Source organism: Peromyscus maniculatus, chromosome 22, assembly GCF_049852395.1.
Source record: "Peromyscus maniculatus bairdii isolate BWxNUB_F1_BW_parent chromosome 22, HU_Pman_BW_mat_3.1, whole genome shotgun sequence".
NCBI lineage: Eukaryota > Metazoa > Chordata > Mammalia > Rodentia > Cricetidae > Peromyscus > Peromyscus maniculatus.
The window spans coordinates 5,236,620-5,264,311 of record NC_134873.1 but is presented as its reverse complement, the minus strand read 5'-3'; the positions used below and the strand labels follow the sequence as shown (position 1 = coordinate 5,264,311).

Genomic DNA, 27,692 nt, shown 5'->3' with positions numbered 1-27,692 from the left:
ATCTACAGATTCAATGCAATCCCAATGAAAATATCAACACAATTCTTCACAGACCTGGAAAAAATAATACTCAACTTCATATGGAAAAACAAAAAACCCAGGATAGCCAACATAATCCTGTACAATAAAACAACCTCTGGAGGCATCACGATCCCTGACTTCAAGCTCTACTATAGAGCTACAGTACTAAAAACAGCTTGGTATTGGCACAAAAACCTACATGTGGACCAATGGAATCGAATTGAAGACCCTGACATTAATCCGCACACCTATGAACATATAATTTTTGACAAAGAAGCCAAAAGTGTACAATGGAACAAAGAAAGCATCTTCAACAAATGGTGCTGGCATAACAGGATATCAACGTGTAGAAGGCTGCAAATAGATTCATATCTGTCACCGTGCACAAAACTTAAGTCCAAGTGGATCAAGGACCTCAACATAAATCCAGCTGCTCTGAACCTGCTAGAAGAGAAAGTAGGAAGTAGTCTTGAACACATTGGCATAGGAGATCACTTCCTAAATATAACACCAGTAGAACAGACAATGAAAGAAACAAGCAATCAATGGGACCTCATGAAACTGAGAAGCTTTTGTAGAGCAAAGGATACGGTCAACAAAGCAAAGCAACAGCCTACAGAATGGGAAAAGGTCTTAACCAACCTCACATCTGACAGAGCACTGATATCCAGAATATATAAGGAACTCAAGAAATTAGGCATCCAAACAACCAACAGTCCAATTAAGAAATGGTCTATAGAACTAAACAGAGAATTCTCAACAGAGGAATCTCAAATGGCTGAAAGACATTTAAAGAAATGCTCAACATCCCTAATCATCAGAGAAATGCAAATCAAAACAACTCTGAGATACCACCTTACGCCTGTCAGAATGGCTAAGATCAAAAACACTGAAGACACCTTATGTTGGAGAGGATGTGGAACCAGTGGAACTCTCCTACACTGCTGGTAGGAATGCAAGCTTGTACAACCACTTTGGAAATCAATATGGCACTTTCTTAGAAAATTGGGAATCAATCTCCCCCAAGATCCAGCTATACCACTCTTGGGCATATACCCAAGAAATGCTCAATCATACCACAAGAGCACCTGCTCATCTATTTTCATATCAGCATTGTTTGTAATAGCCAGAACCTGGACATAACCTAGGTGTACTTCAACTAAAGAATGGATAAATAAATTGTGGCACATATACACAATGGAATACTACTCAGCAGAGAAAAACAATGACATCCTGAGGTTTGCAGGCAAATTGATGGATCTAGAAAAAATCATCCTAAATGAGGTAACCCAGACTCAGAAAGACAAATATGGTATGTACTCACTCATAGGAGGATCCTAAATGTGGAACAAGGATGACTGGACTGCTGCTTACATCACCAGGGAGGCTACCTGGAAAACAGGGCCCTAAGAAAGACACGAGAATCACCCAATTACAGAGAAATGGCTGAGATCTAAATGAACAACCTGGACATGAGTGGGAGTGATGAAGGGAAAGGGTCAAGGGAAAGAGAGCCTGTGGGAATGGGAGATCCCACCTGAATCAAGAACAGAGAGGGAAAACAAGGAGTAAGAGACCATGGTAAATGAAGACCACATGAGAATAGGAAGAAACAAAGTGCTAGAGAGGCCCAAAGAAATCCACAAAGATACCCCCACAATAGACTGCTGGCAATGGTTGAGAGACAGCCGGAACTGACCTACTCTGGTGATGGGATGGCCAAATACCCTAATAGTCGTGCCAGAAACCCCATCCAACGACTGACGGATCTGGATGCAGAGATCCATGGCTAGGCCCCGCGTGGAGTTCCGGGATTCTAATTAGTGAGAAAGAGGAGGGTTTATATGAGTGAGAATTGTTGAAACCAAGGTTGGATAAAGCACAGGGACAAATAGCCAAATGAATGGAAACACATGAACTATGAACCAAAGGCTGAGGGGCCCCCAACTGGATCAGGCCCTCTGAATAGGTGAGACAGTTGATTAGCTTGGTCTGTTTGGCAGGCATCCAGGCAGTGGTACTGGGTCCTGTGCTCATTGCATGAGTTGGCTGTTTGAAACCTAGGGCTTATGCAGGGACACTTGGCTCAGTCTGGGAGGAGGGGACTGGACCTGTCTGGACTGAGTCTACCAGGTTGATCTCAGTCCTGGGGGCTCTGGGGAGGATTTGCCCTGGAGGAGGTGGGAATAGGGGATGGGCTGGGGGGAAGGAGAGGGATGCAGGAGGGGGGAGAACAAGAGAATCCGTGGCTGATATGTAGAACTGAATTGTATTGTAAAATAAAATAAAAGGGAAAAAAAGGCACATAGAGCTCACTACGTTGAAGGCCAGGACATTCCGGCCCCTCTTGGGTTTGAAGCCTATTTCTTTCTTGATTTAAGTTGTTTGTTTTGTTTTTTTATTCTCATATGTATAAATGTTTACCTGCATGTATGTTGTATACTGCATGTGTGCCTGGTGGTCATGGAGTCCATAAAAGAACATTGGGTCTCCTGGAATTGGGGTGATAAACATCAGTTATGTAAGTAGTGGGAACAAAACTAGGTCCTCTGTAAGAGCAGCAAGTTCTCTTAACTCCTGAGCCATCTCTCTGGCCCACGGAAGACCATTTCTTGCTCAGGTAATCTTTTTTAAAAATTAAAAAGCTAATGATCTATGTCAGTGGTAGAATACCTGTCTAGCAGGTATAAATCCTTGTTTCCACTTCTAGTCCCGCAAATTAATATGAAATTGAAAGTAGGATCTATCGGGTCACAGGTGGCCTATGTTAAAACTCCAGAATTAACTCCAATTACCCCCCCAAAAATGTAATATGTATTGTGAAGGCCCCTGAGTTTCCCAGCAAAGGCAGTAGTGCCCTCGAGATGCCAGCTCTCTCCTCAGTAGTTGAGGAAACCCCTTTCTAGCTTCTATAGCCATACACACAGAACAAGGGGAGATGATTAGCACAGAGGACAACTCTATCAGAATGGTGGTTGAGCAAATACTCAGACTGGTATTGAAGAATGGGACTTCGAGGGAGAAGACTCCATTCATGAGCTTTATACCTTGACATGAACTCAGATCCTATCCTGTCTCATCAGGAGAATGGCAGACACATGCCTATCTTCTCATTGTGACAGAAAAGAGCCAAGGACAGTGCCTGTCTAGGCTTCTCCTCTGTTACTCAGATTTAAAAAAATGTGCCCAGAAGAAACTTTGGGAGAAAGGGTTTTATTTTAGCTCACAATTCCAGGTTATAGTCCATCATTGTAGAGAAGTCAAGGAAGGAACTTGAAGCCGTTAGCCACAACACATCCACAGTCAAGAGCAGAGAAAATGTGTGCATACCTATGGGTCTGGTCTCTCTCAACTTTTAAACAACTCGGGAACCAAATCAAGGGAAGAAGTACTGCCCACTTTTAGGCTGAACCTTCCCACGTTGATCTCCAACAAACATACCCAAAGGACAATGGGCCCTTCTTGAGATTATCTCCTCAGGTGATTCCAGATTCTGCCAAATGTAAAATTAAAACAAACCACCACATTACTAGTGGAGGAAAAGATTCCATTCGAAAAAGAAGTGTAGGGCCCTGAGAGATGGCTCAGTGGGTAAAGATGCTGTGCTGCCAAGTCTGACAAACTGAGTTCAGTCCCCAGGACCCGCATAGCAGAAGAGGAAAACTGAATCCTGTGAGTGGTCCTCAGACCTCCACATGTGCACTGTGACACACACACACACACACACACACACACACACACACACACACACACACGAGCACACACACGTGCAGGTGCACAGGCACAAATGTAATTTTTAAGCTCTTTTAAACCAAGTGGCTGGAGATAGTTCAGCAGCTAGGAGCACTTACAGCTCTTGCAGAGGACCCAAGCTCTATTCCTGGAACCCGTATCAGGCAGCTGCCTATAACTCCAGTTCCAGGGAACTTGAAGCCCTCTTCTCATCTTAGAAAACACCTTCACACAAGAGGTGAACACAGACTCAGGGAGACACATACAAAATAGAAAAAAATGTGAAGTGTAGTTTCTACTGACCATGTATCACACTCACATCCTTATAAGCCAAAATATTATTCCATTACCAGGAATGATGGCACATGCCTACAGTCCCAATTAGCCAGGTCAGAGAGAGAGGGGGAGGGAGAAAGGGAGAGAGGGAGAGAGGGAGGGAGGGAGGGAGGGAGGGAGGGAGGGAGGGAGGGAGGGAGGGAGGGAAAGAAAGATCATAAGTCAAACCATCTTAAGTCAGGATGTGTCTATGGAAGAAATTTCCAACGAAGAAAATACTTTCCTTCACAGAGTTTACATTTTCATTCTTGTATGATAGGCAGACAATAAGCAACATGGATGAGTAAAAAATCCCCCATGGATACAAATGCTGTGGAGCATCCTACATCCTTCATCCAAAATACTGGAAATCAGAAATATTGCACATGTTGCTTTGCTGTTTTTCAAATTTTTTGATATTTGCATATACATAATTTTATATCTTAGTTAGGAATGAGATGCAACTATAAACAGGAAATTTGTCAGTAGACCTTGTACACCCAGCCTCTCCTATTCAGTTGATATTCATCGTCTCACTTGATTGTGGTAATCTGGCCCAGTTTGAGCTCATAGTTGTTGACTTGAGCAAAAAAGATGGCTGCCAAGGCCTCATAGAGTACAGTGCCATCCATGTTGACAGTGGATCCACAGGCAGCAGGAACCTGGTGATGGGTCAGTCCACACCCAGGCCCTCCTCCAGGCATCAGAAAGTGATAGGCAGGGTTGCAGAGCTGGGGGAAGAGAGCTCTGGAGGCTGAGAATAGGGAGTTGAAGGATGGGGAGAGGGCAGTAGCAGCAAAGGGCCAAAGGAGGGCTCCCCTCTAGCACATGGAGAACAGGTTGGAATGTGAGCAAGGAGTAGAAAGTGGGAATTACAGTTGTGCATGGGGGAGTGGGACTCCTAATGCAGAGAGAACTCAGAGGTAGACATTCCCAGAGGAATGTCTCTTGACCCATTCACACCAAGATTTTATGACAGTCTATTCCAGATTGCTGACTTCCACACCGAAGCCTAAAGATGATGGCTAACTTCAATTATCAAGAACTGAACCAGGAACTACCTAAGAAGAGAGTCTCCATGGGTCACTATGTTTGGTCATCCTATGGGAATCATCTATGTGGGATTGTCTTAACTAATTCATATGAGAAAACCCAGCCAACGATGAGTGGTGCTATTCCCTAGGCAGGGGGTCCTGAACTATTTAACAGTGGAGAAACCAAGCTGAGCATATGCAAGAAAGCAGTAAACATGCATTTATTCTCTGTGCCTGAGTGTGATGTGACTAGCTACCTCAAGTTCCTGTTTAGATTTCCCCACAGTAATGGGCTATAACCTGTAATTGTAAGCCAAATAAATTTCTTCCTCACACACTAAACTACCCTTCATCAGGGTATTTTGTCACAGCAACAGAAATGAAAGTAGAACAGTAAAAGACAGAGTGTTTTTCTGCACAAGAAACAACCCAATCTACAGCAGCTAGGGCTCTCCCCAACTACTTCACAGAGTATACTTTCATTTGACTGGCAACTTAGTAGAAAGAGTAGGCAGCTCATTTGGGGTCAGGTTGTCTGCAAGAACTGACCCCTGTGTGGTCAGCTTTATGCTATGAAACTTAAAGCTTGGACTCAAGTCTTTGGCCCTAGAACAAGACATTGCCTACTGCAAAGCACCCAATTCAATTTCAACCTTTGCCAAGGATCAGAAACAGCACTGGAGGTGGGAGCAGGGGCTGATTAGCTCCATACTGATCAGATTGGTTTAATTCTATGTACAATAGTATCAATCCTATTTAGCCCCAGATCAAAGATCAAAAGGCACATTCTCCAATCATCATGAGGACAATAAAAAATATTTTCTCCTATCTGTTTGGATCTTGGGATACTTTGTCAAGCTGTTTTAAATTTGGATGGTGAGAGATAAGGATCACTTTTTTAAGCCCCTAAAAGCACAAACAGGAGAGGAAAGCCTAAGAAGCCAAGACACTCTGAGCTTGTGTTTCACCCCCAGTACCACCTTAAACAAAGAACTGGCATCTGTCTCTCCTCCTTATAACCTAGAGAAACAAAAGAGACAAGGAGGTTATGAGAGTCATCACAAGACAAAGACTATATCCCCAAGTATAGGCCACCGGTAAAAAGCTTCAAGAGTTACCCAATACTATTGTATAACCAGAAGAGGTGTTTGGAGTGGTGGAGAGGAGAGTACCTAAAAGAACCTATGAAAGATGAAGAATGGACTCAGGGAGAGTTCCGGGAAAGGCCATACCTGGAAGAGGTACCTATGGCTGTGATGAGGGCCTGTAGCGGGCCCCCAATGAATGGGAGGGGGTTCTGATGGGTGACAAGAAGGCAGATGAGGGGCAAAACACCACCAGCACGGAGGAACAATCCAATGATGACAGTCAGAGTATACATGCCCAGCTGACCTCCAAGGGCAGCCATGTCTTTCATTTCCAGAATCTTCCCAGCAATCAGGAACAGGATGCCCACAGGTGCATACCTGGGCAAGGCACATATGTATTAGGATGATCTTCCTCACAGGTCTGGAGCTGGCATTCCCCAAACTTTGCCCAAATAGATTCAAGGAGCCAGACAGTACCTACCACGAAACCACAACTCCACCCCAACCTTTCCCGAGTATCAAAGCCAGCATTGGGACACAGGGGAAATGGCCCTGTGGTTAGGAGTACTTGCTGTTCAATGATGAAATTCTCATTTTGGACACATCATCCACACTGGACAGCTCAAAAACACTTCTAACTCCAGCTCAAGGGATATGGCACCACTTTCTGGTCTCTATGGGTACCCACAGAAACACCTGCACACCCACTTACACATCCACACACATATATAAAATAAAATATTTTTAATAGCATTGTTGTTAGGGCTTTCTCCCAAAATATTTCCCCAGAGGCTCATATGTTGAAGGCCAGTGCTCTGAGGTGGGACCTGTAGAGAAGCTAACTGTTCATGAGAGTTCCAATCTCTGCTATGGGTTATCAATTGATGGAATCATAGCTGAATGAGCTATTGGGAGCAAACTAGAGGAAAGGCCTCGTAAAAGGCAGTAGATCATTGGGGGTATACCCTTGAAGGACAAGTCTTCTCCGCAGTGTCTCCCTCTCTCCCTCTCTTTTTCCTAGATGCAGTGAAGTTAGCAGCTGCATTGGCTATATCCATTCACCATCATGGCCCAAACGCAATGGAGCCAGCCAACCACGCACTGTTTCCTGCAAACCTGTGAGGCAAAAATAAACCTTCCCTCTTTAAATTGGTTTTCCCGGGCAATTTGTCATAGCAACAGAAAAGCTAATTAATACAATTGGATTCTATGAATGTACCCACCTCACATTGGTTACTCACTGCTCATCTGATAAGCAGAAAAGTTCCTACAACATCAGCATTGAGCCTTCTGGAATCTTTATCTCATTCTCTCATTCAAGCCCCTTTCAGCTCAACTCCAGATGACTATTCCCTTCAGAATTCGGTCCTTAGGCATTAATTACTAAGTATGGCAGTTTGAATGAAAATGGTTCCCCTAGGCTCATAAGGAGTGGCACTTTTGGGAGGTATGGCCTCATTGGACTACATGTGGTATTGTTGGAGGAAGTGTGTTATTGGGGGCAGGCTTTGATGTTTCAGATGCTCGAGCCAGGCCCAGTGTGTTTCTCTCTTTCGGCTGCCTGCAGGTCCAGATGTAGAACTCTTTGCTCCTTCTCTAGCACCATGCCTGCTTGCATGCCACCACACTTCCTACCATGAAATTAATGAACTAAATCACTGAACTGTAAAACAGCCCTAATTAAATGTTTTCCTTTATAAGAGTTGCCATGCTCATGGTGTCTCTTCACAGCTATAGAAACCCTAACCAAGACACTAAAACATCCCCTATCTCTGGCCTTCTAAATTTCCACAAATTGCTTTTTGTGCTAGTTAGTTTGAAGTTTCAACTTGACACAACCTAAAATCACCTGAGAAGACAGTTTCAATGAGGAATTATCTAGAGTAGGTTGGCTTATGGGAATGTGCTTGGGAGACTCTCTTAATTGCAAATTGTTGTAGAAAGAGATAGTCCACTGTGGGCAGCACTATTTAATGGGCTTGGCCCTGGACTGTGTAATAATAGAAGAAGCTGGCTGAAACTAAGCAAGCAAGCAAGCAGGGATTCATGTGTTGATTCTCTCTACTCTTCACTGTGATGTGATGTTTGAAGTTCCTGTTTTGTCTTCTCTACAATAATGGACTGTAACCTAGAAATGTGAGGCTATAAATAATCATTTGCTCTTTATGTCAGAATTTTATCACAGCAACCAAAATGAAACTAGAGTCCTTCTTGTCCAATCACTCGGCGTTTCTTAAGGCTTTGCCTGTTCTCTCCCTTGTTGGTGATGTACCAATCTCCTCTTCATATCTAGTTAGGTTCTTACTCTCCTTTCAAGCCCAGATGTATGGCTCACTCCTCATCTTCCCAGGGAGCATCCACTGCATATGGGTCCATCCACCACTGCTGGAGCTTTGCTATGGCACCTATGGCTTTGTGTTACACATAGTGGTCTACATCTGTCTCCCCCTGGATTTTACAAACTTCTTCAAGATAAAGTATGACTTCAGTGTATCACTGTGTCTCAAGCCTGGGAAACTGTCTGCTAGACGAATGAGCTAGTGAAGAGTGAAATAATTTTGAAAAAAATTAATGTGAAAAGGGGACATGGGTGTTGGAAGATGGAGTAGTGGTTAAAACACTTATCATGTAAGCATGAGGACCAGAGTGTAGACCCTCCAAAACCTATGTAATGCTTGATAGGCTAGGCCAACCCAGCCTCAGAAGGGAAGTCAGGTCAATTTGGCTAGCAAGATGAGCCACTTCCTTGAGCTCCAGATTTGACTGAGGGATCCTTCCTTAATGAATAAGAGCTATGGAAACCAGCCCTAATTAAATTTTTTCCTTTATAAGAGTTGCCATGGTATAAGAGCTATGGAAAATGATACCCAACATGCCCTTGGGCCACCACACACATACTTCCCCCCACTCATTCAAAAATAACATACATTCGCATGCACATCACACCATACCCAAATGTAGAAAGGAAAATAAAACAGGGCATGAGTAAGTATGAAAGTGAAGAGATAAATGGAATATCTGAGGGAATAAATGAGAAAATGGCAAATGCATACATAAATCAACAGGTTTGGGAGTGAATCCAAGTGTGCTGGTTTGGGTGAGTAAATACACAAATGCAGTCAATGTCTTAACTAATGGTGTTAATACTACAGCTCAGTGTCACAGTTATTGCCTAGCTTACTCAAGGCCCTAGGTTCCATCCTGAGCACCAGGGAAAAAAGATTATTATTTAGGAAACTGAAGGTACAGCTCAGTGGTAGAGTGATTGATTATCTAGTAGACATAAGGCCTTGGTTCAACCCTAGCACTTAAAAATAATTACAGGGGCCAGAAAGATGGCTCCCCAGGTGAAGATACGTTGTGCCAAGCCTGAAGGCCTGAGTTGGATCCTGAAATCCACATGGTAGGAAGAGAGCACTAACTCTTACAACTTTATCCTCTATGTCCACATGCATGCTGTGGTTTGCATATCCATACACATGTACTCTGACACAATAGATAGATAGATAGATAGATAGATAGATAGATAGATAGATAGATAGATAGATAAATGTAATAGAGTGATAATTGTGAAGTAATTTAACTAATGAACATATTTATCAGTGAATAGATACATGAAGAAATTATTTAACTGATAAATAGAAAAAGACTTTAAAAGAAGATAAGTGAGTGGGCCAGTGCTAGAAAAATGAGAATGAATGAGTGAATACAAGAAATAGATGAGGGAATGAATGAAAGAAAAAGTTACTGAATTGAATCACTGCAGAAAAGAATGAGGAAGTGAATCAGTGAGTTGATGATTGAATTAACAAATGCAGAAATGTGGTGGTGCATGCCTGTAATCCCACTAATCAGGAGGCTGACAGAAAAGGTTGGCAGGTTCCAGACAATCCCGGGCTACATAGTAAGACCTTTCTCAAAAACAGCACAATGACCTCACAGCAACTGTAGTTGTCTGCACAAATTGACACAGGATCAAGCCAGTCAATATTCCAACATGGACTGAGGAGAGACTCACAAGCCCTGCTCCTAGCTGAGAAACTATTTTGAGAGTTAATGGCTTCTGGGGAATGGAAAGCCAAAATTTTTCCTGGATGAGGCATCCTGTAGGTTGCCCAAATCAGTGGCCATGCCCTCATCCATGTTCACACAGACAGTTCTCATTGGAATCAATGGGAGATATATACAAACACATGCATATGATGATATAGAGTTGGAAGGGGAACATGAGAGTCTGAGAGAAGTCGAGGGAGAATGGGAATAAGGGTATTATCAAGACACTTTTTATACATGTATGAAATTATCTAAGAACATATTTTTATTACACAAAAATGGGAGGAAAGTGGGTGACCCAATGTGTGGGAGGATGAACATAGATGAATGAGTGAATGAATCACAGAGTGAATGCACAAATGAGTGAGTGAGTAAATAGATTAATGGAGTTATGAACTGCTGAATAACTCACTACAGAAAGATATGAATGAACTGATGATTTGATGATTAAATTAACTAACACACAGATGAATGAGGGGCCAAATGTCTCCAACAGTCCCATCAGCCTGGTCACCGTCACCCCCAGGAACCACCACCACTGCCTCACCCAGGCACATGCACCCACCAACTACTCACCAGATGCTGATGCCCACCAGCCTCATAATAGCCTCATTGAGGCTGTCAAAGAAGTCCCTCAGGACATGGCCTTTGTGCTTCATGCCACCAATGACCAACCCGAAGGCCAAGAGAAGACCACAAGGCCCAAGGAATTGATGCCACTGGCTGAACCAGGCACAGGCACAGTCTCCTCAAAGTTTATCACCTCCTGCAGGGTGCCCAAGGCTTGGGTGACATTTTCCAGGATGCTGGTTTCATTCTCCACTGAGGATGGGGGAGACATGGAGGCCCTCAGTTCTGACCCATTCTCTGTCCTTACAATCATCCTGGTTACCACTCGTGTGCTGTACTGCATCTTAAACTGAAATGCAGAGAAATTGATACCAGATTCAGTATGGTGGTTAGCTCTTTCATAAATATCACAAAAAAAATATAAAAAAACTGGAGTTAGGCCTGTGAGGCCCTGTGTTCCATACATCTCATTTGCACGAACACACACACACACACACACACACACACACACACACACACACACACACACTGAAAATATAACGATAATGATAATAAAAAAAGAAATTAGTAACTGGCATTTGCCTAATATAAACAAGTCCTGGCTTTCATCCTCTTCACCAAAGAAAAGAAATGAGTAACCAAATAGTGAGGATGTTAAAAACCAAGCATAGAAAATGGATATATAGTCTACATCTTTATGTCTAGCCTTCAGTAAAGGGGTTGCTATGCGCCTCCTGCTGGCCAAATTCAGTCCACTACTTGCTTCTGTAAATATAGTTTTACAGGAAAGTGTAAGTCCTCTTCACATGTTGCCTGTGTCTGCTTTTCTACTATGAACCCCAAGCTCATGCTCAGACAGATTTTAGCACATCTGTGATCAGAAGTCTCAGAACCTCGACCCCAGCATCCTAGCCTTCATGAATTCCATAACCTGGCCACCCTTTGCATCACCAACATAGCCATGTGTGGTACACATATTCTCCCAGAATCATCCCCAAGGTCCCCCCACTCAGGCCCTTCTTCCCACCCTTCTCCTTGGGAAGTAAGCTCCCTCCACCCTCCATCCCTCCTTCATTAAACCATGTGCTTCTCCTAACCTGTTTGAAGCAGGCCTCCACAAGTTAGGTGGAAACATATTTCTGCACAAAAACATCAGAGAAGGGAAAGTGGTTAGAGTTTGGGAGTGAGCCAAAGGGCATTCCTGCACTGATAACCATGGCAACCGTAGCAGCAGACAATATAGAAATGCATGGTGTGGGCCCAGGGTTGAGCAAAGTACCTGCCCTTCATCATCTGACATAAACCCTGCAATGACCCTAGAAGTAAACACTGTAAACATCTCTAGCTTCCACAGGAGGTAACCAAAGGCCAGAGGAGATCGCCCAGACCCATAGAGCTGCTCAGAGTTGCAGATGTAACTTACCATGGATTGATTATAATTAGGCCCCACCCAAAGTCATGGAATCTGAGTGCCATAAAGTTGATGGTGGAGCCTTGGACTAAAGAAGTTTACAGAGTAATAGGAAGTGGCCTTGTTTTTGATATGCTTGCTCTTGATAACCATCTTGTGCTCTCTGCCGTGTTATGATGCAGCTAGAAGATCCTCACTAGATGCTGGTGAAAAGTTGTTGGGCATCCTAGATCCCTGAACATGAGCTAAATAAACCTTTGTCTTTTGGTTCTTTGGTTTTGTTTGCATTTTACAACTAACTCAGTTTCAAGTATACTTTTCATTTAAATTTTAATACACTTATTTGGAGGCACAGTGCCATGGTATACAGATAAAAGGTAGACAACTTGTAGGAGTCGGTTCTCTCATTCCACCATGTGGATCCTGTCAGGTTGTCAGGCATGGTGATAAGTGTCTTTACCAACTAAATCATTTCACTGGCCCTAACTTTTATTTATTTAGGCGTGTGTGTGTGTGTGTGTGTGTGTGTGTGTGTGTGTGTGTGTGTGTACACATATGCCACAGCATGTACATGGAGTTGGGAGGACAACTTACAGGACTCTGTTCTCTCCTTCCACCACGAGGATGGTCCAGAGGATTGAACTCGGGTGGTCAGGCTTGGCAGCAAATACCTTTATTCACTAAGCCATCTCATTGGACCTCAGCTAGTGTATAATAGCAGCAGAGAACACCGTAAGAGTTCCTAAACTCTTCCGGTGCCAAGTCAGTACCATAGGAACAGTATGACTGGATTTGACATTACTTCTGACAGGCAAAATCTTATTGGACTAAGAGAATCATTTGCACGGGTTGGGGTTTTAGCTCAGTGGTAGATCACTTGCCTAGCAAGTGAAAGACCCTAGGTTCAGTCCTCAGCTCCAGAAAAATAAAAGAGAATCATTTGCTCACCAAAGAGGTTATGAACAACTATTGAACAGCAGCAGCTCTTCTTACTCCGTCCTGGGATACTACAACAGTGTCCTCTCCAGCCTCAGAGCTCAAAGATCAGACCTAGACTTAGCTTTCTTAAGGATATGCAAGGATCCAGGGCAGAAATGGCAACCGATAGTTGCTTCCTTTTCCAAACTAGATCCACCTTTTCCTGTAGTCTCTCATAGAAAAGAATTGCTGCATGCATATCTGGAAGTCCCAACAAAATGAGAATGTCACCTGACCAGGTCCATGAATGCATGAGCTGTTGGGACAGTCTGAATTTGGCTCTCATGGTGCAGCCCCTCCTTGGAGCCTTTCCCAAGATGGATGATGGTGACCATTAGGATCCCAGTGAAAACCACAATGACTGTGGTCACCATGTAGTGCACAGCTGCCCGCATTCCCATCCTCCCTGTTGCCTTTTTGTCCAGGGATGCCATACCTAGAAAAGAGATAATGCATTTCGTGCAACAGCACCCATTCCTTTTAGCCTCCATCTGGTCCACCCATTCCATACCATCAGCTCAAACTCATTGCACATCCCTTAACTGAAGATGTCCACAAAAAACATGGTTCACCTTCTAATGCTGAGAGTTATCTACACAACAAATTTTATGCTATCACAAATAAATATATTATCAGGCAAAATATAATTTGATTATAGTTTATTAAGTTAATAAAGGGAGCTGGTAAGATTACTCAGTGTTAAGAACACATACTGCTCTTACAGGGAACCCAAATTCCAGTATCAACACAAATATTCTGTGGCTCACTACCACTTGTAATTCCAGCTCCAGGGTATCTGATGCCCATTTCTGACCTCCATGGGCACATGCATTCATGTGTACATACCCACATAGACACATGATTAAATAATAATAACAAAATAACTATATAAAAGTAAATAAAAGTTTTGTGTCACTTTGAAATAAAGTTTTACAGTGTACAGTGTATACCCACCACCTAGAGATGATCTGAAAGAACACGAGAGGAGAGGCATAGGTCATCTGCAAACACTACATCAATTTACAGAAAGGGCTTCAGCATCCTCAGGTATTGGTGTTTATAGGGATCTTGAAACCAATCCACTGGTGTTTCAACCCAGGGATGATTCAGTTTTTGATTCTCAAGCTAAAAACAAATGGACACATACCACTCCATTTTATTACTCCAAATAACTGCACCAATCACAATACCTCCCCTTTACTCTAAGTTAACCTTTCAACTTCCACCCAACCCTCTCCTTATCCTGCACCATAAATATCACAGTCATTGTAGTCTTCATCCCAGGGTCCATCACAACTCCCACCTCACTTGAACCCACCCCTTTCTACATTTAGCCTGGATACTGTTCATGCTGTACCTATATGTCTCTTACCAGGCCATGCAACCATCCAGTTGCTATGAGTTTGAGATACTAACAATCTGCACTTTTCTCCTGAGAGTGATCCTCAGCAGAATGGGAGCTTCCTCCTCCAGAAAGGTCCCATTGTTCTGCAACAGTCAATGATTGCTGGTGCAGGGATTCAGATGAAGACAGAATTGGTGGTGAGAGACACCTCCATGATGTTGCTCACACTTCAGAGCCCCTGCCCAGTGGGAGCACACTGAGACACCAGCCTTCTTCTGAACACATGCCTTTGCTTAGCTTCCTTTCCCATCCTGTCCTTCTATCTTCACTTCTTCATGTGTTTCTCCCTTGGTGAGTTTCTGGTGACCAGATCTACATGTCAGGCTTGGCTTCAAAGAAGCCCAACCTAAGAAACCAGCCTTGATCATTATTTCTGTCCCTAAACCCAAGGCTTACTAAACATCACCTATGGCCTAAATCTGGTGCACTATTTACTTTTGTAAAGTTGTATTGAAACACAACTCTGGTGAGTAGTTTTAGTTGTTAACTCAACACGAGCAAGTACCACTAGGGAGAGACGCTCAATGGGGAATTTTATAAATCAGGTGGACCTGTGGCATGACTGGGGGGTCCAGATTACATTGAAGGAGGAAGGACAATCATTGTGTGTAGCACCATTCCCTAGGAAAGGGATTCTGGACTGTATACATGTAGAGATGTAACTTGATACAAATAAGCATGTGTCCATTTATTTTCTCTCTGCTCTTGGTTGTGGATGGGTTATGATGAACTGCTTCAAGTTCCTATGTTGTCTTCCCTGAGTGATAGACTCTAACCTGGAACTGTGAGCTAAAATAAACCCTTTCTCCCCTAAGTTGTTTTGTGTCAAATATTTTATTGTAACAACATAAATGAAACCAGGGCAACAGTCATGCACACTTGCTGACATAATGCCTATACATGCTCTTCTACTCCAGCATCAAAGGTGAACCATAAAATGAAGATCCGATGGCCCTGAAGCGAAAACAACTACTATCCAGAAGAAAAGGTGCTACATAACACATCAAAGCTCCTTTCCTTCCTCCACCCTCCATCCTGGCACCTCCATCCCACTCACTTCCTCCATGTTCAACCACATTCCATTTATCATCTACCCCATATCCAAGCTAACTCCCCTGACCCTCCAAAGCCTTTCTTCCCCCCCTGGAGAGACCAGAGCTCTGGCAGGATGGGATTTTACCTTCAACAACAAGTACAAGGAAGTTATTGGGACACAAGGATCCTGTGACAGCAAGACTGAAGCAAGATCTGGGCACAGCTTGAGTTGATGTGTTTGGAAAGGGCCCCCATTGGTGGGGAAGCCCTGGCTCTTTTCTCAAGTGTGGGCTTGGAATGGGTCCTGTAGATGCACAGTGGCTTGGGGTCTCACCTGGGACAAGGCTGGAGACGATGAGGGGGAGTACCAGCATCTGCAGCATCCTCATGAGCAGCTCACCAGGAAAAGAGAAGTACTTGATCTGGTGGTAGAAGAGCTGGTGTGGGCACAAGGCAATGCCAGGAAAGGTTCATGGAATGAACTATGAATCTCAACCCCAAGAACTGTCCATCCATCTCTAAAAGAGTATAGTAAGGTGAGCAGTGACTATTCTAGGAGGTGCATTTGTGTACATGGGTATTACATGGATTTGTGTGTGCATGGATACATTTGTGCATGGGTATGTGTATGTGTGTGTGTGTGCTTGTGTTATATACAAATGTGGGTGTTTGTGAATGAATGGGCATGTATAAAAAGATGTATATATGGGTATGTATGTGCATGTGTGTAAGTATGTGTACATTTGTGTGAGCATGGGCATATATATGTGTGTGCATGATGAGAATTTGTATGAATGAATGTGTGCATGTAGTTGTGTGCACATGGATATATATATATATATATATATATATATATATATATGCATTGTATGCATTTGTGTGTGCATAGGTGTGTGTGCACATTCATATGTACATAGGATCATATATAAAGATATGCACATGCATTTCTTGGGTGTGTCTATAAGTATGACTCTTTTTTCTGTGTTATCATTTTCTTTTTTTTTCAGATTATGCATACAGTGTTCTCCTGTGGGCCAGAAGAAGGTACCAGACCTCATTACAGATGGTTGTGAGCCACTATGTGGGAATTGAACTCAGTACCTCTGGAAGAACAACCAGTGCTCTTAACCACTGAATCATCACTCCAGCTCTATGCTACCACTTTCAAATATGGAAGTGCATATGAAATTGGGCTTCTAAGCATGTAGATGTAAATGCATAGATGAGTGTGTGAAAGTATTCACAAAGTCCAAGACAGCTGGCTGTGGTATCCTTGGAATCCATACTGTCTAAATAATCAAGTACACATGGAAATTTTTAGGGGGAAATTATCTGTGGAAAGCAGAAAAGGGGCTATTTGGGGAGAGAAAAGGAACCAGCAGAGGGTGACTAGGTAAGAGGGGGTAAAGGAAAAAGAATATGATCAAAGCACATTGTATACAGATATGAAGATGTCATGAGGAACCCATTATTTTATACAACCTCATAATTCCTTAAGTTGTGTCTGTTGAACGTGTAGAGATTTTTTTCTCTTATCAATATTTCCTAGACAATACAGTATAACAACTATTTACCTAGCAGTTACATTGCTTTGGGTGTTACAAATAACCTAGAGACCAAGATAGCCACAGATCTGGCAAACACTACCCCATTTTATTTAAGGGACTTGAGCATCCACAGATAACAAATGCTTGTGGACATCCAAACCAATAGACAATCAAGTTCCTTAAATAAAATGGGGTAGTGTTTGCAGAACCAGTCTCTTAAGAGTATGATGGATAGCTGCATCTTTTTATGAACGTTAGCACAGTTTATGTGACTGCACTTCTCAATTAAGATATGTAAGATATATTCATATGTAAGATATATTTATCCTTCTCTGTGTGTAGTCGTAAAGTGCATGTCTGTTCAGTGTACTTGCGGATGCCCATACCCACACATGTGACATCACATCGTGTTCATACAGCTGTTTTTGTGCATGTATGTGCCCTCTCTACCTGAGTCCTCTGATGGGCTAAGGGATTGTGCGATGAGTGCACCAGAGAGGGTGGGTAGTTAATAGAAGTCCCGCCTCCCAGAAGCAGAGCTCACCAATGATCACAGCGCTGACCGTGAGCAAGATGAAGGCATTTCTGCGCAGAAAGCGCCACACATGCTCTCTGATCATGGACTGCAGGCGCATGCGCATGCGCAGTGCTCTCTGCTGCCAACTGTCCTGAGGTCACCAGGAGAGCCCACACCACCCAGGTGCTGGCTGCTCTGCCTCAGGAACAGACTGTTGCCATGGCTGCTCATCACCTCTCTCTGGGGACAGAGGAGACCAGGTCTGGTGAGGGAGGATTCCAGGAAAGGAGTGGGTAAGGTGGAGGGGCAGGCACTTGCAGCTCAGAAGTCAGGGGAGGGGCGATGCCCATGTGGAGACTACTGAGAGCCTGCCCTGGATGAGATACAGTTTTTAATCCCAGCAGCAAAAGGTTAAGGTCTTCGGACCCAAACACTAGAGAGGGTGGTTAGAGACAGGGTAGAAAAACAAACAAACAAACACACACACACAAACAAAACACACAAAATACTGCACACCTTTCAGGTTTTCTGCCTCCAGCCTCCTTCACTGAGATCATCTCAAGCAACTGGGAGCTGCTGCAGCTCTCAAACTAAAGTGCCAGGCCTTTGCTGAATACCCATTGCATAAGAGCTCTTGAAAGGGCACTTTAGGCTAGTCCCCCTATCCACAGTAGTTGGGTGTCCAGCCCTAAGACGCCCATAGTCGACTTTTCACAAGGACAAAATCAGCAGGTGCCTGGGAAACAGTGGTACGCAACTAATGTGGCTGCCCAGTGTGCGTGACCAGGACAGTAATGCTGTAAGGGAGGGGTCACTGGGAAAGAAATGATGACACTTCTAGTCCCAGCTTGAGGTTCATGACCCTCTTTTGGGGTGAGACCTCAGACTTTGTGCCCCCCCCTTTTTTTTAACCTATGTCCGTATTTATTTTTTCTTATTAACTTACTTATTTTTGCTAAGATATCCAAAACGGGATGATGTGTTTTCCATGAATTAAATAAAATGCTCGTGAATATAAAACCTGCCAATCTGTTTAGCAGCCAAACATTTGGAAGTTACCAAACAGCTTAGAAACCGTGGCTTTTGACCCAGCCGTTGACAGCCCTGTAATATCAGCTACTCTAGAGGATGGTGGTGGAAGGCTGTTTACAAGATCAGGACCAGCACCTGCAACTTAGTAGGACCCTGTCTTAAAATAAAAAGTTAAAAAGAGAGCTACTGGGCAAGGGGTGGGAGATGGCTCAGTGATTGAGGGTGCATATTGCTTCTGTAGAGGACCAGAGTTCCATTCCCAGCACCCACATCAGGCAGCTCAGAACTGCTATGCGCCCTGCTGGCCTCATTGGCACCTGCACTCACATGTACAAACACACACACACACACACACACACACACACACACACACACACACACACACACACCAAAACCGAAAATAAAATTCTCATGTAAAGAGGGACAGACTATATAGCTCAGTGGTAGAGTACTTGCCTACTATGTTCAAGGCCCCAAGTTCAGTTCTCAGTACTGATCCCCTCAGCTTCCCAAGTAGCTGGGATTGCAGGCATGCACCACCATGTTGAACTGTTCCAGCATTGTTTGGATGCTACTACCCACGTGGCTGTCTTCTAAGATGGCTGCCCTCTGTATCTGTCTGAGTTCTCCACCTGCTTCCAAAAGACAAGTTGCCTGACTAGGCTTTCCATGCCCTGCATCCTGCAACTCCTTCTCAGTGCGAAGCCCCTTTCAGGATTTTGCTCCAAATGAACTGGTCCTCTGAAGCCTCAGTGTTGCTTCTCACTTTGCTCTGAACACTCACAGACACAGGACAGCACAGAAGATGAGCAGTCTCTCTCTCTTCTCTGGGACATCAAGTTCCTAGTTACTAAATGATAACTTGAAATCACCTAAAATCCCAAGAGCATTCAACAGAGTCCAAACCAGTCAGGATCCTGAACACTTGTCTCTTTCCTACAGTCCAGCAGCTGGCTCTGCAGATCCACAAATCAACCTCCTCAATAAAACCAACACTGGATATAAAGTGTTCAGTTAGTCAAGCCTAGAGCTGCACTCCAATTATCTCGGCATTTAGGAGGCTGAGACAGAAGAAGCAGGAGTTCAAGGCCAGCCTGAGTTGAGTAGAAACACCCCGTATCAGAAAGTCAATCAATCAGCTCACATCTAGCTTCAAGAGCTCTTGACAGTAGTGTGGCCCATGATAGGTTGCCCATGCTCCAGTGGTTGGTGGGCAGCACTAAATGGACTCCGTGGATAAAGAGGAGGAGGTAGCAACATGAAGTTAAAAGGAGTTAGGAGGAGTCAAGAAGAGTTGAAGAGAAAAAAGAAGAGAGTTAGACATGATCTAAATATACATGTGCTCATATATGAAACTACCAAGGAATACTTTTTAAAACTCTATGGTAAGGCTGGAGAGATGGTTCAGAGGTTAACAATGCTTGCTGTTCTTTGAAAGGACCAGGTCAGGTGGCTCAGAACCAGAGGGTCCAACTCTTTCTTCTGTCTCTGCAGTCACCTGAACTCAAGTGCACATAGCCACATGTGAATACACATAATTAAAAAGATAAAAATAATTTCTATTTTATGTGTGTGAGTGTTTGACTCCATGTATATATGTGCACTGTGTGTGCTGTGACCATGGAGTCCAGAAAGGGGCCTTGGATCCTCTGGAACAAGAGCTACAGGGAGTTGTGAGCAGCCCTGTGGGTGCTGGGAGCAGAATCTGGGTTCTCTGTGAGAGCAACAGGCACTCTTAAATGTTGAGCCATCTCTCCATCCTCAAAATAAATCTTTTTTAAAAAAATCAGTGGTAGTGTGAGTTTAGAATGTGCAAAGGCTTGGATTTAATTCTCAGCACCAAAAATCGATCAATCAATTGATAAAAAGTTGTTCAATTTGCATCTGTACTGGGCACAAACAGACTTTTCTTCTTATTCCCTAAACAATATAGCATTGCAAGTATATGCAGAGTATTGGAGTTGTGGTAGGTGGAGTTATTCTTGTATTTATTACTGCATGTGTGTGGTCAGAGGACAACTTTTTTGGCGTCCATTCTCTCCTCTACCATGTAAGTCCCAGAGATTGAACACAGGACTTCAAGTTTGGTGACAAGCTCCTTTACCCACTGTGCTAGGTGTTAAACGTAATATAGAGATGAGTTAAAAATGAAAGAAGACAGGAATGTGTTTTGTGCAAATATGATGCCATTTTATGTAAAAGACTTTAGAAATACAAGGGGTTTGGAGTCTACCTAGGATGGGGGGTGTGTCTGGAACAAATTCTCTAAGACCCAGAAACAACAAGATTGTGTGGGAGTTGACATTTTAGTCTGTGAATCAAATATGGCCTGATATCTGTGTTGTTGGCATTTTTTAATCATGGTGTTAGCACACAGCTGCATTTATTCACTGTGTAGTTCTGCAGGTGCTTTCAAGCTGCGGTGGCAAAGGTGAGTTGCTGGAAAGGAGTTCACAAAACAAACTATTTGCAGAAGTGGGGGTGGGGAGGACAAGGTGGTTTGATGGGTAAAGAGGATTGCTGCCAAGCTGGATGGCCTGAATTTAGTCCTGGCCCCACACGATGAAAGGAGAGAACTAACTCCCACAGATTGTCCTCTGACTACTTTGTACACACTCACACACACACACACACACTCTCTCTCTCACACACACACATACACACACTGAATAAATGTGATTTTTTTTAAAGGCTGACTGTAGGCTAGTAAAAGCATACATGAGTGATGGAGTAAGAGGGCATGGCTCAGGAGTAGAGCTTTCATCAAGTGTACAAGAGGCCCTGAGTCCCATCCTAGAACTAAAGGGAGAGAAGGTCCAGCAGGGAGTAATTAACCATTAAAAACAATTCAATAAATAAGCAGAAATCCAAAAGGTACAGGGTTGAACTCAAATGCAAGTCTATGTACCACACCTTCACCATGCCTGCCTAGATCACTGTAAATGTATACAGCTGTGATTTTCACTATGTTAATTCTTTCCTTTTGTCTCACTGGACATGTGATAACTGCTCACACTCACAGAGTACAGTGAAACCTTTCAGAACAAGAAGGCAAACCATGATGCCAGATCAAGTTTCTTAGCACTTTCATCCCCATTAGCCTGGAATATTGAACCCCTGTCTTCTAATCCTTTATACAATTTTTCCACACACACACAAAAAAATGGGTTTTATGTGTACACTGGAAGAAAATTGGGCATTGTTTGAAATTTTAGGCAGTCTGACAATGGAACAACTATACAAGAAGATTAATATTGATCGAATGATGCACTTTATTGCTTTTCTTATGCTATTTTAATATTTAAAAAGATAGTCAATTTAAGTGCCAGGATAAAAGTTTTAGAAAAACCTGTTAAACCTGTTAAAATGAATTATAGAGAAATTCAAATTCAGCGAGAAGAAAGTAACAGTGAAGTTGTTTCAAGATTGGATCATAAGGTTACAGAAAGAATGCCTGTTTTCACACAATCAACCTTAATTTATACAGTAACTGTACAGCAGTTACCTGATCAAGTGAATACACAAAATATTTGGACTCCAATGGAAATGTTAGATTTATGAAGGTTTAAGGAAGCAATAGTATCTTATGGCATGCATTCCCCATATGTAAAGCAAATGTTAAACTCCTGGTGAACATATAATAGGATTAAACCACAGGACTGGCAGGAAATGGCACAGGCTGTTCTGGAACCTGGTCAATGGCTCCAGTGGCAAATGTGGTTCACGGAAGAGGCTAAAAACATAGAAAAACAATGGAGGGATAAAGGAATACAAGTCTTCCAGGATCAGCTTGTTGGAGAAGGCCAATATGCTGTAGTACAAACACAATGTTTATATGATATCTAACCCTTAATTCTATGTCAAATGGTAGCCTTGAATGCATGGGACAGAGTTGAGGAATCAGGAAAGAAAACTGAGTCATTTACAAAGGTTATACAGGGCCCAAAAGAATCTTTGCACAAGCATCTAGTGAGGACCTTCTAGCTGCATCCTAACAGGCAAAGAGCACATGATGGTTATCCAGAGTAAGCATATCAAAAACAAGGCCACTTCCTATTACTCTGTAAACTTCTTTAGTCCAAGGCTCCACCATCACCGTTATGGCAATCAGATTCCATGACTTTGGGAGCCGCCTAACTATAATCAATCCATGGTAAGTACATCTGCACCTCTGAGCAGCTCTATGGGTCTGGGCGATCTCCTCTGGCCTTCGGTTACCTCCTGTGGAAGCTAGAGATGTTTACAGTGTTTACTTCTAGGGTCATTGCAGGATTTATGTCAGATGATGGAGGGCAGGTACTTTGCTCAACACTGGGCCCACACCATGCATTTCTACATTGCCTGCTGCTACTGTTTCCATGGCTATCAGTGCAGGAATGACCTTTGGCTCACTCCCAAACTCTAACCACTTTCCCTTCTCTGATGTTTTTGTGCAGAAATATGTTTCCACCTAACCTTGTGGAGAGCTGCTTCAAACAGGTTAGGAGGAAGCCCATGGTTTAATGAAGGAGGGGTGGAGGGTGGAGGGTGGAGGGAGCTTACTTCCCAAGGAGAAGGGTGGGAAGAAGGGCCTGAGTCAGGGGACCTTGGAGAGGATTCTGGGAGAATATGTGTACTGCCCATGGCTATGATGGTGATGCAAAGGGTGGCCAGGTTATGGAACTCATGGAGGCTAGGATGCTGGGGTAGAGGTTCTGAGACTTCTGATCACAGATGTGCTAAAAATCTGTCTGAGCATCAGCTTGGGGTTCATAGTAGAAAAGCAGCCACAGGCAACATGTGAAGAGGACTTATACTTTCCTATAAAACTGTATTTACAGAAGCAAGTAGTGGAATGATTTTGGCCAGCAGGAGGTGCATAGCAACCCCTTTATTGATGGCTAGACATAAAGATGCAGACTATATATCCATTTTCTATGCTTGGTTTTTAACATCCTCACTATTCGGTTACTCATTTCTTTTCTTTGGTGAAGAGGATGAACCCCAGGACTTGTTTATATTAGGCAAATGTCAGTTACTAATTTCTTTTATTATTATTATTATTATCATTATCGATATTATTTTCAGTGTGTGTGTGTATGTGTGTATGTGTGTGTGTGTATATGTGTGTGTGTGTATATGTGTGTGTGTGTGTGTGTGTGTGTGTGTGTGTGTGTGTGAATGCATGTCAGGTGTGGGTGTGGAGCTCAACTTTTGACAACTTTTGGGGCTTGGTTCTCTCCTCCCACTATGGGTCTGAAGATCTAACTCAGATCATCAGGCCTATGCTCAGGAAATTCTTTGACCTGCTGTGAGCTGTCTTGCTGGCACAATTATTCATTTCTTTAGTTATAAGTTTTATTAAGAAATTTAAAATAGAGATACAAAAAAATTGTACTATTCTTTGGCATTAACAAAGATTGTACACAAAATCTTTGCTGCTCAAGTCTCTTCTATCTAGGGTAGAATTTGCAGATGACCTCTAGATCACGTCTAGGTGATGCAGGACAGCTAACACACGTAAATGATCTGCAGACAGCTGTTCTGCATTAGAACCATTTAGAGCAGTGGTTCTCAACCTTCCTAACGCTGTGGCTCTGCAATGCAGTTCCTCATGTTGTGGTGAGCCACAACTATAACAGTATTATTGTTGCTACTTCGTAACTGTAATTTTGCCACTGAGTGGTGTCACAGTTCCTAAGATGATACGAAATACGTGTTTTCTGACAGCCATGACCAACAGATTGAGAACTGCTGGTTTAGAAACTAATGACAACCAAAGATCTGCATGTGTTCACTACACAAATGGTTTTTTCCAGCATTTTCAATCCATGGTTGCTTGTATCTATGGACATGGAATTTATACATGTTGAGGAGTTGTATCTAAACTTTTTCTGGGAAGATAAAACACACAGGTCTGTCACCCAATGAGAGACCAAAGTCATGATTGCACCAATTTGGTGAGCTAATGACTTCTTGGCAGGCTTTTTAATTGGAGTGTAGGTGAGGGGTTACTTACAGGAGCAGGCGTGACTCAAAAGCAGTTGCATCACCAGAAAAGTCCATCCCAGCGTGGGTGGCAAGTGTTGAAAGCTGTATTCCTGGATGAGCTCTCTGTGCAATTTGCAAGCAGCTCACCAGGTCCAAAATCTCCTCTAGGCAGTTTGGCAGGTCAGAGTCTCCTCCATTTATCTAATGTTTTTATAAAGACAGGGAAGGGACTTCACAAATCTTGTAAGCTTCAGATTTCTCAAATGGGAAGTATGTTTACTTCCTGAATTTCATGAATTTTCCAGCTCCCTACATGAGTGAATTTTTCAATTTAGAGGAAGCTGCTGTACAACAGGACAATATGCTATAAGTCTTTATGGAAATTTGAAATATATACATGCAGATATGTCATATAAATATGATATATAAAACACATATGAAACATGTATATATATTCATATATGATTCATTATATACGATAAATGCATATATTTCATGTATAAATGCAAAATACATAAATATATATGAAATACATATATATGGTGAAATGTCCAAATCATTCCAATTAAACAATCAGAAAAAGGCATACACACACACACACACACACACACACACACACACACACAAATAAATCTTTAAAAACTTTCCAATTTTGGTGCATTAGAGGATCATGGGCAAGCAGCTGGTTGAGCTTTCTGATTTCCCTCAGCCAAAGGCCCTGGGTGTCCAGAATAAGCACATAAGTGCCTTATGAAGAAAGGACAAGTTCTCCTTTCAATAAGTGTTTGTAATTTCCTAAACAAATCCCCAGTGTTGGCAACATTTTTATTTTGACTGGCAGTTTCCAGCAAAGTCACAGAGTGTGTAATGTAAGCACTATCTGTATGGATATTAAGAAATTGATCAGAAAATGCTGAAAAACAGCAATGACAGCATGTAGCTCTGTTATTTATGCAAAGGAGCCATTTGTAGTAAATTGTACTACTTCATAATTATAAGCAAAAGCATTGGTGCCTGTTGAGGAGCCATCAGTGAATATCAATAGGGCATACCTCAAGGGAACAAATGATGTCACATAGAAAATACAAATTCATGCTTATTGGCAAAATCAATAAGTTTATCTGGAGGGTAATGATTATCTAAGATTCCCAAATATGAGGCCAAGGCAATAGGCCAGAATTCAGTAGTTTGCATAAGCCAATCAATTTGTTCTTTGGTATAAGGTTGTATAATAACATCTGGTTCTCTACCAAAATAGCACCTTCCTTGTTCTCTCCCTAAAATTATAAGATGAGATACAGCCTCATAATATGGTCCAATGTCCCTTTTATGTGTGGCCGGGAGATGCATCCACATTAAAGGTGCAGTCTGCCAAAAAACAGCAGTTGATGAAAGAACTGTTCTACATATAATAAATTTCAAAAGTTTATCATAATCCATAAATGTGGCAGCTTGTGATCGTATGGCTTGTTCTATGATTTGAAATGCTTTTCTCCCTGCCAGAGTAAGCTCACAGGGAGACATGGCATTAGCATTTCCAGGTAATATATCATAAAGAGTTTTTACATCACTCTTACTGAGATTCAAATATGGGATAAGTCAATTAATATCTCCAAGAAGTTTTTAAAAATCATTTAAGGTTTTAAATTTACCTAATCTTAACTCTAATTTCTGAGAGGAAATTTTAGATGCCATCATTTGGAATCCATGATAAGTATATAGAACCTTTAGCTGAACTTTATCAAGTGCTACCTCCAGTCCCTTACTTTGCAAGGCATTATTAAGTTCATCATAACATTTTAAAACCTTGCCACCATCTTTTCCAGCTATCAAAATATCATCCATATAGTGGATTATTTACATTTCTGGCCAATGATTTCTTTTCTTTTTTTTTTTTTTGCTTACAAACTGTATGGCTGTGGCAGGCTTCTTGCTAACTGTTCTTATAGCTTAAATTAATCCATTTCTATAACTCTATACCTTGCCACGTGGCTTGTGGCTTACCAGTGTCTTCACATGCGGTTTGTCATGGTGGTGGCTGGCAGTTTCTCTGACTCAGTCTTCCACTTCCCAGAATTCTTCTCCTCCTTGTCCTGCCTATACTTCCTCCTGCCTGGCCACTGGCCAATCAGTGTTTTATTTATTGACCAATCAGAGCAACAGATTTGACATACAGACCATCCCACAGCACAACTGTATTACAAGGTAACATATAGTTTTACTAAGATATGTGAGAATCTATACAAAGGACAAAATGTTGCCTCATCAGTGCAAGATAGTAGTTTTTTATTTTAAATTTTTTTGAGAACTTCATATATGACCACTGCATCTATACCATTCCTGCCTCTCCACTCCAATATAATACTTTTTAAGAATATGAGCAAATTTTTTTTTTTTTGGTTTTTTCGAGACAGGGTTTCTCTGTGTAGCTTTGCACCTTTCCTGGAGCTCACTTGGTAGCCCAGGCTGGCCTTGAACTCATAGAAATCTGCCTGGCTCTGCCTCCCGAGTGCTGGGATTAAAGGGGTGTGCCACCACGCCCGGTGCAAATATTTATTTTGAACCATGGACTCACTAAATTTTATTTCATGAAACAAACTACATTTACCAGTTGTTGAACATATCAGGATACATATGACAATTGATGACAAGAAGTTTGTTTAAAATCCACTTGGGATGTGACTAAATCCAGAGTTATTGTGAGTTACATAAACTGGAAAAAGAAAGTAGGTAATAGTTTGGTAAAAATAATCTTTTCTAAATATCCTGCATTCAGAATGTGGCATAAGTAAAAATTAAGGTATTAATTAACCTTGTCATTATTTCAGGTAGCTTCCATATTAGAAGAAAACTTCCTGAAGATGTTGGATATTTCATAAAATACCTCAATTTGAATAAAATAATGTTCCCTAGCTTTAGAATTACTGTGACTTAAAATTTTTATCTGAATGGAAATGATTTATAAATTTATTTGTATTTATTAA

General features: G+C 42.3%; 1 protein-coding gene, 1 long non-coding RNA gene and 1 pseudogene across 2 annotated transcripts in view; 2 read left to right on the top strand and 1 right to left on the bottom strand.

Annotated features, from left to right (window-relative positions):
- Window positions 1–17,990, bottom strand: part of LOC143270237 (excitatory amino acid transporter 4-like) — a 21,879-nt pseudogene extending 3,889 nt beyond the window's left edge.
- LOC143270236 (uncharacterized) overlaps window positions 1–27,692 on the top strand; it is a 285,186-nt gene that overhangs the window by 62,229 nt on the left and 195,265 nt on the right. The gene's annotated exons all lie outside the window — the stretch shown is intronic.
- Window positions 17,833–27,692, top strand: LOC143270241 (uncharacterized). Its single transcript, XR_013047363.1, has 3 exons — window positions 17,833–17,966; window positions 23,175–23,217; window positions 27,537–27,692. It is a non-coding gene; the product is annotated as an uncharacterized LOC143270241 (long non-coding RNA).